Source organism: Camelus dromedarius, unplaced genomic scaffold (assembly GCF_036321535.1).
Source record: "Camelus dromedarius isolate mCamDro1 unplaced genomic scaffold, mCamDro1.pat HAP1_SCAFFOLD_85, whole genome shotgun sequence".
In the NCBI taxonomy this organism is placed as follows: Eukaryota; Metazoa; Chordata; class Mammalia; order Artiodactyla; family Camelidae; genus Camelus; species Camelus dromedarius.
The window spans coordinates 128792-141094 of record NW_026989850.1 but is presented as its reverse complement, the minus strand read 5'-3'; the positions used below and the strand labels follow the sequence as shown (position 1 = coordinate 141094).

The window sequence follows — 12303 nt, the reverse complement described above, 5'->3', positions numbered from 1 at the left end:
ATTATCCATCACAAAGAAACTAATTTAGCATTAGGGCCAATCTCCTTGGAAGGTAAAAGTCTTCGTAAATCTAATGCAAATTTTCTTTTTCTCTAAAGGATTTCTGATAATTAAATTAAAGATTGAATTATATGTTCAAAAACAATGATGGTTTCCATGTTAGAATGTACATCCTATAGTATCTGGTTGATTACTGCACCTAGCGGGGTGGAGAGGGGTGGAATGCATTAAATAGGGAATCAATAAATAATATGTAATGAATTAGTCAATGATATTTTTATAGAGTTACACTAATTTTAATGAATTTCTGCATTTAGTTTTATTACATTCTCATTCTTAGTTTCATTTTTGTCAGAATCTTGTGTTTAATCATCATTCTATTTATTATATTAGTTAAAATATTTAATGCTGTATGGACTATTGTCTTTACTTCATTTGCCTTACTTGTGAAATTTTAATGTAATATTTTAGTTTTAAAATAAAATTTGGATGATAGACGATAATAAATATTAAAAATAGAATCCATGGAAATGAAAGAGTGTAGAATAAAACCTCCTCCACATCCCAAACAATTGTCTCTCAGTCTTCCGGGTGCAGTCACTCTGTTCTGAGACTTGACTCATAACGTTTGCAAATACCAGCATGTTGTCACACATGCATGTGTTTATGTCTGTGTTGCGAGTTTGCATTGCACCACTTAGCCTTCTGAAGGCTATTACATACGAATCTATATAGAAGTGATTAATTCTCAGTTTCCTCACACTTGCACTTTGTTACACAGAGACACTAAACTGGACGCACCTGTGATCGGGAGGAACTGCTATGACTTCACAGTGGGTCTGCTTCTCTTACTTTCACCTTTGTGCCCTATTGCTTTTGCTCCAAGTTAATCACCAAAGGGAGGTCACCTGTAGCTTAAAGTATACATAATGAATGGCCCCTCTCTGAGAACCGGTCTCCCATGCCTTAGCATTAACCTAAAATAGCTCTGTTGAGCTCAAGGAAACATCCCGACCAGGCCCACCTGTGACTGACCACAGGACATTCACACACACACCCTCTGGAGTCTGGCCAGAACCAGCAAATATTTTCAACACCTTTCACTTTTTATATTTTACTGTCTCACTTACCCTTTCTGTTCTGTAAGGAAACTAGCATCCAAACCCAGGCAAGATGGTTCTTTGGGACACTAGTCCACCCTATCTTTGGTCTGCTGGCTCCCCAGATAAAGTCACTATTCCTTGCCCTAACAACTTGTGTCTCAGTGTGTTGGCCTGTTTTGTGGTGAGCAGTATAAACTTAGATTCAGTAATAAAAACTCATTTTTGTTATTATCTTAACTAGCTATTCACTTTAAGGAACTCATTTTCACAGTTTTGCTTTATTGGTGGGGATTTTACATTATTACAAATTTCACGTACATTTTTGAGCATTGGGTGACCAGTTCAATTATGGTATAATGTTAAAGAGCATAGTCTTTTTGAGGAAGATTCTTCTGGGATCAAATCTTAACTTTCCCATTTTAATGTAAACTTTGGCAAAACACAACTTCCTCAAGTTTTGTTAAATGGGAAATGGTGGAGATATTTTCTAGATCAAATAAAAGAATCTATATAAACTCTTAGATAACTAAATGCTCAGAAATATTAATTATTGTGAACACTTTATTATTAGAGTCTTTTAAATTGTAATAGAACTCCTTAACTCACATAGAGTATTAAGTTAATATACATGTTAGTTTTATAAGTATATTTATAAATCAATATGTTAATTAAATAATAATTAATTAATCTATCTCTAGGAAGCCTCATACATAATTTCTCTGTGTCTGCAGAGAGGAACATGATGAAAGCTGGCTGACCTTGTAAGCATTCTTAGTGCTGGAATGGTCCTCTAACCTCCTAATATATTAAATCATCTCCTTTTTTGTTGTCTGACTCTATTATAAGAATATAAGATCCATGTTGGAAGAAACTTTCATCTGATTTTTTTTCCCTTCTTTTAATGATTGCTGTCTCCTCAAATATAACACAGTTCCTTGTATCACATAGTTGTCTTCAGCATTAAAATAAATAATAATTAGACACAGTATTAGATATCATATCTGAAATGGTGATAACATTTTCATGAATTTAATAAATGTCAAGTCAGCACAAATCGAATATTAAATAAAAAGGATGATAAGCTTGCTATGGCAAGTGGGGAAACACTTGAGGAATCAATCATCCCTGAAACAAGATGATTTGGCTGTTATTTTATTCTTGATTCGCAATAGTTTGAAAGCAGTTATAAAGCTGTTTTTCTTTTTTCTTTTTTTTTTATGTGACATCTTTTTTACCCTAATTCTGCGATGAGGTTTGGTAGCCTCTTTACATACTGATGAATTTTTAAAATGTAGTGGAAAATCCCAGTGAATTTAATTAAGTGACAATCGGTTTTGGAAACTTCCCAATTCTAAGGCTTAACAACAAATGAGTTTAGAAGGAATAAAATGTCCAGTGATCTAGCCCCGAGTGGGAACAGAGATACTATCATTTAAGAACTGATATAATTTTTCAGGAGATCTTTTTTAGGCTTCAAGCAAATCACAACAAAAAGAAAGAAACAGAATGCATCTCAAACTCTCAAATCAACTAGTCTGGCCACACTAACAAGATAGATGAGAAGGATTAAAAAATTAAATGATATTTTTCTATTTTGAAGTTTAGGAAATGAAGTTACTTGAGATATATTTCCCTCAGAAAATGGCTGGTTACAATCTTCCTATGTAAATATAGGATTTGCTGACCTTTTTGATACATTATCCAAACATGATAAACCTTTGCTTTTTGTAGTCACCATGGTATTTCTTTTAAAGAATCTGCAGTGAAAATAAAATATCTTCTGAATATTCAGGAGACTCCATACAATAAATAAACATAGCAGAATGAAATAGGATATATCCTCAAGTAATAATGCAGTCTCTTGACCTCTGCTGTCAAATCAGATGAAAACAGAATTCCAGGTTATGAGTAATTTAAAAAGTCATCCTTTAGATTATGGAACAAGCCTCCACAAGGTGAGAATAATAGTACATAGTGGGAACCAGGATTCACAATTGTGTGACTTCATTATGTAAGAAATAAATCATTTTGAGATAAATTGAACCTAGGTTCCAATTCTAGTTTTATCATGTAAAAATGTGTGACCTTGGGGAAATTAATGAGATGGTCTGAGCCTCATTTTTTTCAGCTATAAAAAGGTGAATACAGTTCTTATGACTCAACGTTAAATGTGACACATAAAATTCTGAGTACATGACTGGAATCCACTAGAAGTGTTTAGAGCAGTTGGGTGATACAATCAGAACAAAATTTAAGGAGCAAACTTTGGACTACCTAAGGAGAACAGATTCATAGAGGCCAGAATAAAAGTGGAGAGACTTGGCAAGAGGTGATTACAATGGGCAAAAAAAGAAGTGGGGGGAGGTAGGAAATGACCCAATTTGTGATGTATTTTGAAAGTAGGGACAACAGGAAGTATTCAAAGTATTAATAATTAATATGAAAGCAACAAAGAATCAAACGATACTGTGAGAACTTTTTATCTGAACAATTACTTTGAAGGTGGTACCATTTCATGAGGTGGGAAACACATTGGTTATTGTGGACATTTTAAATGATGTTTTATATATATTAAATTGATACCCAGCTGGAGATGACCAAAATTGCACATGCTGCTTATACATGTAGAGACAGAGGCTGGTGGTACAAAACTGGACGGCTTCAGCAATGAATCATCAGGAAAAGGGGGAATGTCCACCTAAGACAGTAAGAAAGAAGTTTGGGTAGTTCTGAGACAGTTCAGGACACTGGCCATCTATTCATATTTTGATCTACCTACACTGCGATGTGTAAATTAGCTTATGTGGGTGTCAAGTATTACATTTTTGGGACTTACAAATGGTATACCTTCATGGAATTTCCTTCCCATCTTTTCTTGTCCTTTCACTTTCTCTTAGAAGCTTAGCTAAGGAATTACATTTTTAGAGAAGCCTTCTTTAACTTTAGTTTGACTAATACATTCCTACTCTTTGACTCTTAGCTTTCTGTAAATATTAATGATGCTATTCATTATGTGGATCTGAAGCTGTTTGATTCCTGATAATATATCATATCACAGAGAGGGAACTATGCCTTATCCAACTTGGTAATCACAATATCTATGATACATTGGGCACAAATAAATACTTCATACATACTGTTTTAACGGAATGGATAAATAAAATATAAAACTGCAATGAATACATTTAAAATTTATCTGCCTTGTTTTGTAGGTAAAATGCTTCTGATATGTGAAATCACCTCCTGTACAGACTAGATGGAACCAAGGAACAATGTAACTTATTTCATCCTCCTGGGTCTCACACAGGATCCAAAGGAGCAGAAAGTCCTTTTTGTTATGTTCTTGCTCTTCTACATTTTGACCTTGTTGTGCAAACTGCTCATTATTGTAACTATAACTGTCAGTACGACCCTGAAGTCACCAATGTACTTTTTTCTTGCTAGCCTATCATTTATGGATGCCACTTATTCATCTTCTTTTACCCCCAGATTGATTTCAGACTTATTATTTGGGGGAAAATACCATATCCTCTGAATCTTGCATGACTCAGCTGTTTACAGAGCACATTTTTGGTGGGTCAGAGTTCTTCCTTCTGTTGGTGATGGCCTATGACCACTTTGTGGCCATCTGTAAACACTTGCATTATTTGGTTATCATGAGGCAAAGGGTGTGTGTTGTGCTGGTGATGGTGTCTTGGGTTGGAGGTTTTCTGCACTCAGTTATTCAAGTTAGCACTATTTATAGGCTCCCATTCTGCAGCCCCAATGTCATTGATCACTTTATCTGTGATGTGTACCCCTTATTGAAACTTGTCTGCACTGACATATATGTCATTGGCCTCTTGTAGTGGCTAGTGGAGGACTGATCTGCACTATTGTATTTCTGCTCTTACTCATCTCCTATGGAGTCATCTTGCAATCTCTAAAGAACCTGAGTCAGGAAGGGAGGTGGAAAGTCCTCCAGACCTTTGGTTCCCACATCACTGTGGTTATCTGCTTTTTTGTTCCCTGTATTTTCATATAGGCAAGACCTGCTAAGACCTTCCCCTTTGACAAATCATTAAACATGTCTTATACAGTCATAACCCCCATGCTGAATCCATTAACCTACAGTCCAAGAAATTCAGAGATGACTAATGCTATGAAGAAGCTCTGGAGGAAAAAAGGCAGATCAAGTATTAAATAATTGCTTTATTCATCATAAAGGAAGTAATTTAGCATTAGGGCTGATTTCCCAGGATGTAAAAGTCTTCATTAATCTGCATGAAACTTTCTTTTTCCCTGAAGGATTAATGGTAATTATAATTCAAATTGAACTGTATGTTTGTGCTATTAATAAAAATTCCTTGCTAGAATATAAACTATATGATGTCTGGTTTGTCACTTTGCCTAAAATGTTGGAATGCGTTTCAAGTAAGGAGCCAATAAGTTATATATAATTTATTAGTCAATAAAATTTTTATTGAGTTACAGTGATTTTTAATTTCTGCATTTTCTTTTAGTAGTTTCTCATTCTTAGCTTTATTTTCAGTTGTTTATCTTTTTTCTCTTTTTGTACTAATCAAAATATTTAATTTTGCACGGACTCATTTATTCAATTTCATTTTCCTTACATAAGAAATTTTTAGTGTAATATTTTAATTTTTAAAATAAGTTCATAAGTGTGATGAAGAATAATAAGTATTAGAAATAAGATGTATGCAAAATAAAATAGTGTAGAATAAACCTCCTACATATCCCATGCCAGTGTCTCCTAGTCTTTTCAGATATATTCACTATACTCTGATTTTAAGGTTCTTCAAGTCATTATTCTTGTATTTTTCCATGTATGTGTATGTTTATGTTTCAAGTGTACAAATTTTGCAGCTTATTACTCTGTGTTCTGAAAATCTTTACATACCAGTTTATATAGACTTAAATCATTCTCTGTTTCTTCAAAATTCTTTAGTGTATAAAGGATACACAAAAGTCGATATATCTGTTTTTCTCTGTTTTTTCCCAGTTTTTTATGTTAAATAGTTCTGCAATGAAATATTTTTGAAATTTTGTAAGTATAAGCTCCTAGATATGAAATCATTAAGTCAATTGGTATATGTAGTTATAATGTTGATACAAAGGTAAAATTGTTGAGTCAATTGTTATATGATTTTTAATGTTGGTGGCCAAAATGCCATCCATAAGCTTGTAGCAAACTCACTACTCCTTTATTTCTGGAAAATACCTGTTTTGTGGCATTATCAAACAACCAATGTTTAGTAAACATTTATGGTATTTGAAAATCTAAATGAAGAAATATTGTTTCACTTGTATACTTTAATTATAAATAAATATAATTGAATTTGGACATCCATTCACATGTTTAAAGTGATTTGTATTACTTTCTCATGAATTGCAAAGTAATTAATTTTGCATTTTATTTGACTGCTGATACTTTTCATACTGATTTAATGATTTAATCATATGCAGATGAAATTGTCCCATTCCCATGCATATTAAATTATTACTTGTCAGTTTGTGATTTGCCTCAGAGGGTTTGTACTGTGCAGAATATTTTGGTCCATATAGAAATATTTTTACCTTTACGTAATTAAATCTATCAACATTTCCTTTGTATTTTATAGCTTACTTAGAATTTTCCTATTTCAATGTTACCAAATTATTTTTCCACATTTTCCAACATTTAACTTTTGAGGTCTTTTTGTTGTTTCATATTTTATGTTTAAATTTTTATACAATCTACACATTATCTTGATGTAAGGAGTTCATTAGGGATCATATTTCAATTATTTTTTGAGATGGTCATTTATATAGATGCATACTTTCCCCATAATTTTGATATTCCAAGTATTCATTCTAAAAATGACATGTGACTGGATCCAATTCAGACCTCTATTATCTTCCATTGATCTCTATATTCATGTGTCATTCAACACAGGATGTAACTGTATTTGATTTAAAATACACTTTGATACCTTATGAGCCAAGGACTTCTTCATTACAATTACTTATCAGAACTATGTCTATTCTTGCATAATTATATTTCAAAATAAGCTAGTCTTGTAAAAAATTAGTTAGTTGGTATTTGCAATAAGTTTTTATTTAGAAAGAACTTGTATCTTTAGAGAATTCAGAAATTTTATTCACAAACTCGGTAGGTCTTTCCACTTAACAAGTCTTCTTTTATGTTCATGTATATCTAGTATGTTTCTTTGTAATTTTAGTCATTTTGATTTTTTTTTTGCTGCTATTATAAATAGAATCTTGTCTTATACTTTCCAAGTGTCTGTTTCAATGTAGGAAGTACTTGTGCTTTCCATTTTTACATAATATTTAATCTTTACAGTACAACATTCTTCCTTTTTAGTCTGCTTTATAAGTTTTGACAAAATGCAGATGGTTGTGTACCACTATCACAATTATTATGCAAAATATTTCATCACAAAAAATATTTCCTCATGTTCCTTTGTAATCACTTCCTCCCTTCACCTCCAGGTCCTGGCAAACACTAATCCATTTCTATTCCTATAGCTTTGTCTTTTCCAGATGGTCATATAAATTGAATCACATAGTATGTATTCTTTCTTTCTCCCAGCTTTGTTGATGTATAGGTGACAAAATAAAACTGTATATATTTAAGATGTACAGTGTGATGATTTAATATACTTATAGATCATGAAATGATAATCACAATCACCCTAAATAACACATCCATCACCTCACATAATTATCATTTTGATATTTGGGTTAGTTTTTCTTTTGGTAAGACCCCCTTAAAATCTACTCTCTTAGTAGATTTCAAGTGGGCAATAATGTATTATTAACTGTAACCACCTTGCTGTATATTAGATTCCCCAGAACTTATTTATCTTATAACTGTAAGTTGGTATGTTTTGAGCAATTTATCCCCAGTTATCCCACCCTCCAGCCCCTGGGAATCCACATTCTGCTTACTATCTGCTTCCATGAGCTTGACTGTTTTAGATTGCACAAGTAAGTGAGGTAATACAATTTTCATCTTTCTGTATCTGGTTTATTGCACTTAATGTCCTCCATGTTCATTCATATTTCCAAAGGCAGAATTTCTTTCCTTTTGTGACTGAATAATATTCCATTTGTATATATATCCCATTTTTTTTTTTGTCCATTTAGTTGTTGAAAGACACTTAGGTTGTTTTCATAACTTGGCTATTGTGAAAAATGCTTCAATTTATGTGGGAGTGTAAGTATTTCTTCAAGATATTGATATTATTTCCTTTCTACATGTACCCAGAAGGGGGATTGATGGATCATATGTTAGTTCTTTTTAAAATTTATGTTAGGGATGTCTGTATTATTTTCCATAATAGTAGCATCAATTCATAGTCCTGTTAACAATGTACAAGCATTCTAAATTTTCTGCATCTTTATCAACATTCCCTTTTTATGAGGACTTCAATGACATAAAATTAGAAATCAACCACAGAAAGAAAAAAAAAATGACTGCATGGAGACTAAACAACATGCTTCTACAAAACCAATGAGTCAATGATAAAATCAAAGAATAAATTTAAAAATACCTTAGGACAAATGACAATGAAAACACAATCACACAGAATCTATAGGATGCAACAAAAGCACTCCTAAGAAGGAAGTTCATAGAGCTAGAGGCCTTTCTCAAAAGATTGTTCCACCTAAAAGAATAAAGAAAGAAGAACAAACAAAACCTAAAGTCAGCAGAAGGAAAGAAATAATAAAAATCAGGGAGGAAATAAATAAAAAAAGAGATTAAAAAAAAGAAAAAATCAATCAAATCAAGAATTGGTTTTTTGAAAGTGCAAACAAAATAAACAAACCTCTGGCCAGTCTCACCAAGAAGAAAAGAGAAAGGGTGCAAATAAACAAAATAAAAAATGAAAATGGAAAATCACAATCAACACCACAGAAATATAAAAAATAAAAAAATAAGGGAATACTATGAAAATGTATATGGAAACAAGTTGGAAAACCTAGGAGAAATGGGCAAGTTTCTAGAAACATACAGTCCACCAAAACTGAATCTAGAAGAAATAGATCATTTGAACAGACTAATCACTAAAAGTGAAATAGAACCAGCGGTAAAAAAACCTCCCTGCAAATAAAATTCCAGGACCAGCAAAAATAAACAAATGGGGCCTAATTAATTAAACTCATAATCTTTCAGAGCAGGGGAAACCATAGGCAAAACAATATAAAAACCTATGGAATGGGAGAAAATATTTACAGTGATGCAACTGACAAAGGTTTAATTTCCAGGATATATTACAGTTAATATGACTAAATGACAAACAAACAAGCCTATCCTACCATGAGAAGATCTAAACAAGCAATTCACCAATTAAGACATACAAATGGCCAATAGGCATATAAAAAATGCTCAATATTGCTAATTATCAGAGAAATGCAAATCAAAACAATGAGTTATCATCTCACATCAGTCAGAATGGTCATCATTAAAGAGCCCACAAACAATAAATGCTGGAGAGGGTGTGGGGAGAAGGGAACCCTCCTATACTGCTGTTGTGAGTGTAGTTTGGTGCAGCCATTATGGTAAACAATATGGAGACTGCTAAAAAAAATAAAAACCAGCTTGTCATATGATCTATCAATCCCACTCTTGAGCATAGATCCAGAGGGAGCTCTAATTGAAAAAGATACACACACCCCAGTATTCATAGCAGCAGTATTTACAATAGCCAAGAATGGAAATAATCTAAAAGCCCATCAACAGAAAACTAGATAAAGAAGTTGTGGTGTATTTGTACAATGAAATAGTACTCAGTGATTTAAAAAAAAAAAAGTAAAATAATGCCATTTTGCAGCAACAAGGATTGAACTGGTGATTGTCATTCTAAGTGAAGTAAGCCCAAAAGAGAAAGAAAAATAACATATTATATTATTCATATGTGTCATCTAAAAGAAAAAATGACACAAATGAACTTACTTACAAGAGAAACAGAATCTCAAACATAGAAAAGAAACTAATAGTTACAAAGGGGAAATGAGGGTGGGAAGGAATAAATTGAGGGTTCGAGATTTGCAGATACTAACTACTGAACATAAAAATAGATGAAAAACAGGTTTCTTCTGTATAGTACAGGGAACTATACTCAATATCTTATAGTAACCAAGAATGAGAAAATATGTGAATACAACTATGTGTACATATATGTATGACTGAGACATTATGCTGTACACCAGAAATTTACACAATATTATAAACTGAGTATACTTCAATAAAAATAAAATAAAATAAAATAAATAAAATAAAATTAGTGTGATTTACTCTTTTTCATGTGATTATGGCTGTACTCTATCTTCCTTGGAATTGTTACTTCTCTCTTTTTTTCTCTATAGTTTTTTTCAGTTTCCTTCACTCTCCTCTCAGGCTTGGATCATAAGCTCCAGAGATCTCTCTAATGGAATTTAAATCTTGCTTCTTTAGGATTATTTTGAATCTTGTGTATTCTTTGTTATGCTGCATGTGTGAGTTATGTGCGATCTTATGTGCCTGTTGTAAGTTGTATTAGACTATGTGTACAGAGATTCAGATTTAAGGAGCTGCAATAGCTATGTTAAAGACCTCTGGATTTAGTTTATGTATTCCTTATATTAATTTATAATTGTCTCTTTCAAATTATGAGTCTTTATCTATTTTTGCATTTCTTTTTAAGAGAGATTCTTTTCTCTTGGACAGAAGTTCTGAGTTGGAATTTTGTATGTGGATGTTATCTGAGTTAAATTGAAACATTTAATAAATCACTTATGGATAATCTCACTAAGTACATCTGCTATACACAAAGACCATCTTTTTAATTCACTCCAGTAACACCTTGGATTTGAAGATTTCACTGAGTAACTGAAAATAAAGGATTCTTGTTCAAGCAAGCTTATGTATTTGCTATTAATAAGTGACTCACTCTTTGGTGTTAGAATGATATTTTTCTAGTTAATTCCCCTAATGTGATTGGCAGGAGAAGCCTCTGAAAATATACAACGCATTGGAAGGCACTTATGGAAGATCTCAGTTCTCTAGAGCATGATTCCTTGGTGAGTTTAATGTTGAATGAGCAGCCCTGGGGACAAACTGTTTTGACAACTCTGAAGTAATTTATTGTTCATTGTTGATTAAGTTCCCAAACACATCTTCAATTAACTGGGGGAAGATTTCTCCTTGGGTATTTATGTCACTGTCAAGATGTAAGAGAGAAGCTTAGTAGATAATAAAGAGATAATCTTAGTAGATGAGAATCATATTAAAATATTCATATAAATGCTTTTGAAAAATCCAAAATAAAGCCCATTTTAAAAAATTATCCAGCTTTCTGTATTATTGACTAACACTATTTTCTTTTTTCTTTTTTTAAGTTTCATACATATATTTTTTAACATTTTTTATTGATTTATAATCATTTTACAATGTTGTGTCAAATTCCAGTGTTCAGCACAATTTTTCAGTCATTCATGGACATATACACACTCATTGTCACATTTTTTTCTCTGTGAGTTATCATAACATTTTGTGTATATTTCCCTGTGCTATTTCAAAATTGTAGAATAGACTAACACTATTTTCAAAGCTTTATTCAATTAATTTGGTCAGTTAAACATCATTATAAATTTTTAAATTTGATCTGGAAATATATTTCCAGTGACAGCTTTCAAATTCAATGACTTACCATCCATATCAATTGCATATTCCTGAAGCCAACTCTGAATAATTCTATAATCTAAACTGCAAAATGTTTATCAAAGTTGAAGAACATGGTCATGGTCAAGAGATGTATGCTTATGTGACAAAATGATTAAGTGTATCCTGATCTCTCTGCAGTCATACCAGGTTTGATGTGGTGGAAATTCTGACTTATCTTCATAGAACTAAACTTTCATCTTCAAGGACCAAAGACAGAAGTGGGGAAGTCTGTATTTGGAACAAGGGACTGAAGAGGAAATAGAAAACCCAGGTAACATATTTACAAAAACTCTTTCCTGCTATAAGAATGGGGAAAAGAGACTTACTTGAAATTAATGATGTATATTTCTTAAGAAGTAAGTTTTATCATATGACCTCAAACATTTTATACCAGAAGCTCCAGGAATAATATAATGCATGCATTTTCTCCGTTTTGTAAAATATTATTGGAATAAGAACAATGATAATAATTTTCTCCAATGTTTTGTATTA

At 32.2% G+C, this 12303-nt stretch overlaps 1 pseudogene; it reads left to right on the top strand.

Moving 5' to 3' along the window:
• Window positions 1-4359: 4359 nt before the first annotated feature.
• Window positions 4360-5289, top strand: LOC135320937 (olfactory receptor 4A47-like; annotated as a pseudogene).
• Window positions 5290-12303: the final 7014 nt, after the last annotated feature.